The sequence below is a fragment of the Pseudophryne corroboree genome, unplaced genomic scaffold (genome assembly GCF_028390025.1).
Source record: "Pseudophryne corroboree isolate aPseCor3 unplaced genomic scaffold, aPseCor3.hap2 scaffold_780, whole genome shotgun sequence".
In the NCBI taxonomy this organism is placed as follows: Eukaryota; Metazoa; Chordata; class Amphibia; order Anura; family Myobatrachidae; genus Pseudophryne; species Pseudophryne corroboree.
The window spans coordinates 32,412-39,013 of NW_026970359.1; the positions used below are offsets into that span (position 1 = coordinate 32,412).

Consider the following 6,602-nt stretch of genomic DNA (forward strand, 5'->3'; position numbering starts at 1 on the left):
TTTCATGGCAGTCTCGGATAGGAGGGCATTGTGGATTCACCAAGAGAATGCTGATGCTGACTCCAAGAAGAAAGGGAGTCTCTTCCCTATGAAGGTGAAGCGTTGTTTGGTGACTGCCTAGTTAATTTGATCTCGGCAGCTCCCGCAGGTAAGTCAACCTTCTTGCCCTATGTTCCCTCCCAACGGATGAAGACGCATCATTATCTGATGCAGTCATTTCGGCCCAATAGATATGCAAGAAGTTAAGATTCCCCTTTCTTTGCAGGTAGAGGAAGGAGAAGAGGGAAGAGGTCTGCATCCTCTTCAAGATCGCAGGAGCAGAGATCATCCTCTGCTTCTGCCAAATCCACCGCATGACGCTGGGGCTCTCTTGCAGGAGCCCGCACCAGTGGGGGCACGTCTAAAACTCTTCAGTCAGTTCTGGATTCATTCGGACATGGACTTGTGTGTTTTACAAATAGTGTCCCAAGGGTACAAACTGGGGTTTCAAGACGTTCCCCCTCACCGATTGTTCAAATCGGCTTTAGTCAGCAGGGAGAAGGTTTTTATTCAAGCCTCTTCGTGGTCCCTAAGCCGGACAGCTCAGTCAGACCAATCTGAAATCCCTCAATTTCTACCTAAGGAAATTAAATTTCAAGATGGAATCTCTCAGTGCAGTGATCTCCAGTCCGGAGGAAGGAGATTTCATGGTTTTGGTAGACATAAAGGATGCCTACTTACATGTTCCCATTTAGCCTCTGCATCAAGCTACCTGAGGTTTGCAATTCAGTATTGTCATTACCAATTTCAGACATTGCCGTTTGGTCTGTCCATGGCTCCGAGGAGTTTTACCAGGGTGATCGCAAGCAAGGAGTAACAATTATCCCGTACTTGGATGATCTTTTGATAAAGGCGAAATCCAGGGACCAGTTAGTGCAAAACATTGCACTCTCCCTGACAGTTCTTCAACAACATTGTTGGCTCCTAAACTTGCCAAAATCGCAGTTGGTCCCAATGACGCGGTTGTTGTTTTTGGGAGTGATACTGGACACAGAAGAGGTTTTCTTCCAGTGGAAAGGCTCTGGAGATCCAGAGTCTGGTCAAACAAATTCTGAAACCAGCAAGAGTGTTAATCCATCAATGCATTTGGTTGCTGGGTAAGATGGTTGCGGCCTACGAGCCCATTCAGTTTGGCTGGTTCCATGCCAGAGTGTTCCAGTTGGACCTGTTGGACAAGTGGTCCGGATCCCACCTACACACGCACCGGAGGATAATCCTGTCTTCCAAGACCAGAATCTCACTCCATTGGTGGCTGCACAGTTCTCACCTCCTAGAGGGGCGATGGTTCGGGATCCAGGACTTGATCCTAGGGACCATGGATGCAACCCTCCGAGGCTGGGGAGCAGTCACACAGGGGGAAAACGTCCAAGGAAGATGGTCAAGTCGGGAAAGTTGTCTCCACATAAATGTTCTGGAGTTAAGGGCCATTTAATAACTGCAGACACAGTACGCACTGGGACGGGTGCCCAGCATCCTCTACGGACTAAGAGAAAAGGATTTACCGGTAGGTATTAAAATCCTATTTTCTCTAACGTCCTAGAGGATGCTGGGGACTCCGTAAGGACCATGGGGATAGACGGCTCCGCAGGAGACATGGGCACTTTAAGAAAGACTTTAGTTCTGGGTGTGCACTGGCTCCTCCCTCTGTGCCCCTCCTCCATACCTCAGTTTGATACTGTGCCCAGTGGAGACTGGGTGCTTTTCAGGAGCTCTCCTGAGCTTTCTGACAGAAAGTATTTTGTTAGGTTTTTAATTTTCAGGGAGCACTGCTGGCAACAGACTCCCTGCATCGAGGGACTGAGGGGAGAGAAGCAGCCCTACTCTCCGAGTTGCAAGGTCCTGCTTCTTAAGCTACTGGACATCATTAGCTCCAAAGGGATTAGCTCCAAAGGGATTGGTACGCAGGATCTCACCCTCGCCGTCCGTCCCAGAGCCGCGCCGCCGTCCCCCTCGCAGAGCCGGAAGATAGAAGCCGGGTGAGTATGAGAAGAAAAGAAGACTTCAGAGGCGGCAGAGGACTTCATGATCTTCATTGAGGTAACGCACAGCACTGCAGCTGTGCGCCATTGCTCCCATACACCTCACATACTCCGGTCACTGTAAGGGTGCAGGGCGCAGGGGGGGCGCCCTGGGCTGCAATATAAACCTCCTTTTTGGCAGAAATATAACATATATACAGCTGGGCACTGTATATATGTATGAGCCCCCGCCAATTGTACAGTTTAAGCGGGACAGAAGCCCGCCGCCGAGGGGGCGGGGCTTCTCCCTCAGCACTCACCAGCGCCATTTTTTCTCCACAGCACCGCTGAGAGGAAGCTCCCCAGACTCTCCCCTGCTTATACCACGGTAGACAAGAGGGTTGAAAAGAGAGGGGGGGGGCACATAATTTGGCGCAAATTACATACAGCAGCGCTACTGTGCAAACATTAAGTTACTGTGCTATTCCTGGGTTATATAGCGCTGGGGTATGTGCTGGCATACTCTGTCTCTCCAAAGGGCAGAGCCGGCCATAGGCAAACTAGGCAATTGCCTAGGGCATTTGATATGCCTAGGGGCATCAGCAACTTCTGCTGATTAACATGATATGCGGCATGCCTATATTCTATGTGTAGCATTTCATATGCAGATACAGCCACAGTCTCACACAGTATATAGGCGTGCTGCATATCATTTTAATCAGCAGAAGCTGCGTGTGCATCCTAACAACATAGCAATGCAAATAAGATGCATTTTAATAAAAAAAAGGTGCCCCAACGTTAGCATTGAGGCAAGATTTATGAGGACACATCTGTATCCAAGCAGAGGCAGAGGTCACAGTGTTAGTGGCAGTGTGAGTGCTGTGTGCATGTGAGTGGGTTGATTGTGCAGTAGTGTTCGGAATATGAGTAAGGAGCATTATGTGTGTCATGTAAAAATGCATTAATAATGTGCAACATATGTGTAAGGGGCACTATGTGTGTCATTATGTGTATAAGGGCATTAATAATGTGCGGCATATGTGTAAGGGACATTGGTGGTCATTCCGAGTTGTTCGCTCGGTAATTTTCTTCGCATCGCAGCGATTTTCCGCTAATTGCGCATGCGCAAGGGTGGTCATTCCGAGTTGTTCGCTCTGTAATTTTCTTCGCATCGCAGCGATTTTCCGCTAATTGCGCATGCGCAATGTTCGCTCTGCGACTGCGCAAAGTAAATTTGCTATGCAGTTAGGTATTTTACTCACGGCATTACGAGGTTTTTTCTTTGTTCTGCTGATCGTAGTGTGATTGACAGGAAGTGGGTGTTTCTGGGCGGAAACTGGCCGTTTTATGGGTGTGTGTGAAAAAACGCTGCCGTTTCTGGGTAAAACGCGGGAGTGTCTGAAGAAACGGGGGAGTGTCTGGGCGAACGCTGGGTGTGTTTGTGACGTCAAACCAGGAACGAAACTGACTGAACTGATCGCAGTTGTCGAGTAAGTCTGGAGCTACTCAGAAACTGCTGAGAAGTGTCTATTCGCAATTCTGCTAATCTTTCGTTCGCAATTTTGATAAGCTAAGATTCACTCCCAGTAGGCGGCGGCTTAGCGTGTGCAATGCTGCTAAAAGCAGCTTGCGAGCTAACAACTCGGAATGAGGGCCATTATGTGTAAAAGGGCATTAATAAAGGTTGTCATAATGTGTAAGACGCATTATGTTTATAAGGACATTAATGATGTGTCTCATATGTGTAAGGGGCATTACTGTGTGGAATTATGTGTATAAATGCATTACTAATGTGTGGCATTATGTGTATAAGGTGCTCTAATATGTAGCGTTGCGTATAGAAAGGGCATTTACTGTGTCGTCTAATGTGAATAAAGAGCAATAGGGTGTGGTGTAATGTAAATAAGGAGCAATTCAGTGTGATGTAATGTGAATAAGGCGCACTACTGTGAGAAGTAACGTTTATAAGGTAAAGTGATACTACTGTGGGATGTAATGTGAATTATGGACACTATCGCGTGATCAAATGTGAATAAAATTGCAGTACTGTGTGGCGGAATTTTAATTGGGGGTACTATTGTGTGGACATGCCCATTGCCAGCAAAAACACACCCCTTTTTGGACTGTGCGCCAAATGTGCGAACTGTTCCTGTTTAAAATATAGGGGGTACAAACACCAAAATAAGTACTGTTATGGGTGAGGGTTGATGGTGCTGGGAAAGAGGTGCAAGGTCAGAGGCGGAACCAGCGGTGGTGCTAGGGGGCACCAGGCAAAATCTTGCCTAGGACATCATATTGGTTAGGGCCAGCTCTGCCAAAGGGCCTTGTGGGGGAAATGTCTTCAGTAAAAGCATTCCCTGTGTGTGTGGTGTGTCGGTACGCGTGTGTCGACATGTCTGAGGAAGAAGGCTATATTAGAGAGGAGCGGGAGCAAACGAATGTGGTGTCTCCGCCGACACCTGATTGGATGGATATGTGGAATGTTTTAAATGCTAGTGTAAACTCATTGCACAAAAGATTAGACAAGGCTGAAGCTTTGGGACAGTCAGGGTCTCAACCCATGCATGATCCTATGTCGCAGGGACTGTCAGGGTCTCATAAGTGCCCACTATCCAGATTGTTGACACAGATACCGACACGGATTCTGACTCCAGTGTCGATTACGATGATGCAAAGTTACAGCTAAAATTGGCAAAATACATTTGATATATGATTATGGCAATAAAAGATGTTTTGCACATCACAGAGGAGCCCCCTATCCCTGACAAGAGGGTACATATGTACAAGGGAAAGAAGAATGAGGTAACCTTTTCCCCTCACACGAGCTGAACGAGTTATGTGAAAAAGCTTGGGAATCTCCTGCAGATTTCCAAAAGGATTCTTATGGCGTATCCTTTCCCATCAACGGATAGGTAACGATGGGAATCCTCCCCTTGGGTGGACAAAGCATTAACACGCTTATCCAAGAAGTTAGCCCTCCCATCCCAGGATACGGCTACCCTCAAAGAGTCTGCTGACCGCAAACAGGAGATTACCCTGAAGTCCATTTATACACATTCAGGTACCTTACTCAGACCGGCAATTGCGTCGGCCTGGGTGTGTATGTGTAGTGCTGTAGCGGCATGGACGGATACCCTAGATAAGGATACTATTTTATTGCCCCTGAGGCATATAAGAGATGCTGTCCTATATATGTGTGTATGCAAACTACAGGTGGTGCTGCATGGCTCACACCCTTTTACTTGTCTTGTAGAGCAACTCTGGAGCTGTTACTGGGTCCAGCTGCTGCAAATAATCAGCTTGAATGCTTCAGGGGCTGGGGCATGGCCAACATGAGCCCCACACTGATGGGGGTGTATAAAGCGATCTAGGGGTCATCCAAGCGCAACCCCACAAAGGCCGCCATGCCCTGCGTGACCATTTTCTCTTTTCATATGCAGACGAGGGTTGCAGCCAACTATACCCATTGCTTGGATGACATCACCATATGCGAATCCATCTGCTGCAGGCCTTCCCCCAGGAATGCTTGCACTAGTTGTTGCATTTGGTTTGTTGTTTGGGGGGTGCTTCAGTATTAGGCAGCCTTCTGCCCTCACACATTCGTCTGAAAATGTGTTCTCCCTGCAGTTGTTGTCCCCAGATGAGAGTTCCCTTGTGCTGCCTCAGTTGAATCTCCTTTACTTGACGGAGGTGTGCCTGAGCAGCGGCCCTCCCCAGCCCTATCTCAAATCATACTTATTTTGCTTAGGTGATACCATGGTCATGAAGATTGTTTTCCCAGGGTGAGGTTCATTCATTGCATTCTGGGTATGCTGACCTCTGTGATTTCCCCAAATGTGGGAATCTCGACTGCATAATTTGTGGTAGGGGGGGGGGGACTGCATTTGTGCTTTCCCCTGGTTGGGTCTGGTATAATTTAGATCTCATTGTCTCAGGTCTCTCTCCAGCCTAGTTTGCTGTCTGTTTCCACTTCTCTTTTCTTGAGCCCCTCCCTTCTATGCCCTTGCGCACTATCCTGACTTCTCCCGTCTGCTTACTTTGTGCCTTCCAACGCACAATGCGAACTACAGGTGGTGTTGCAGGGCCCACACCCTTTTATTTGCCTTACAGAGCAGCTCTGGAGCTGTTACAGTGCCCAGCTGCTGCAAGAAATCAGCTTGAATGCTTCATGGGCTGGGGCATGGCCAACATGAGCCCCACACCAAAGGAGGGTGGGGGGTGTTCAATGCGAACTAGGGGTCATCCAAGCGCCCCTTTTCTCTTTTCATATGCAGATGAGGGTTCCAGCCAACTTTGGCCCACTGCTTGGATGACATCACCGTATGCAAATCCGTCTGCTGCAGACCTTTCCCCAGGAATGCTTGTACTAGTTGTTGCATATGGTTTGATGTTTGAGGGTGCTTCAGTATTAGGCAGCCTTCCGCCCTCTCATTTTCATCTGAAAAGATGTGGTCTCCCTGCAGTTGTTGTCCCCAGACAAGAGTTCCCTTGTTCTTCCTCAGTTGAATCTCCTTAACTTGACGGGGGTGTGCTCGAGCAGCCGCCCTCCACAGCCCTATCCCAACACATGCTTTTCTTGCGTATGAGATCTCTTGATCATGAAGA

At 48.2% G+C, this 6,602-nt stretch overlaps 1 non-coding gene across 1 annotated transcript; it reads left to right on the forward strand.

Moving 5' to 3' along the window:
- Positions 1-5,728: 5,728 nt before the first annotated feature.
- On the forward strand, positions 5,729-5,896 carry LOC135040918 (U1 spliceosomal RNA). The gene has a single exon (XR_010234676.1). It is a non-coding gene; the product is annotated as a U1 spliceosomal RNA (small nuclear RNA).
- Positions 5,897-6,602: the final 706 nt, after the last annotated feature.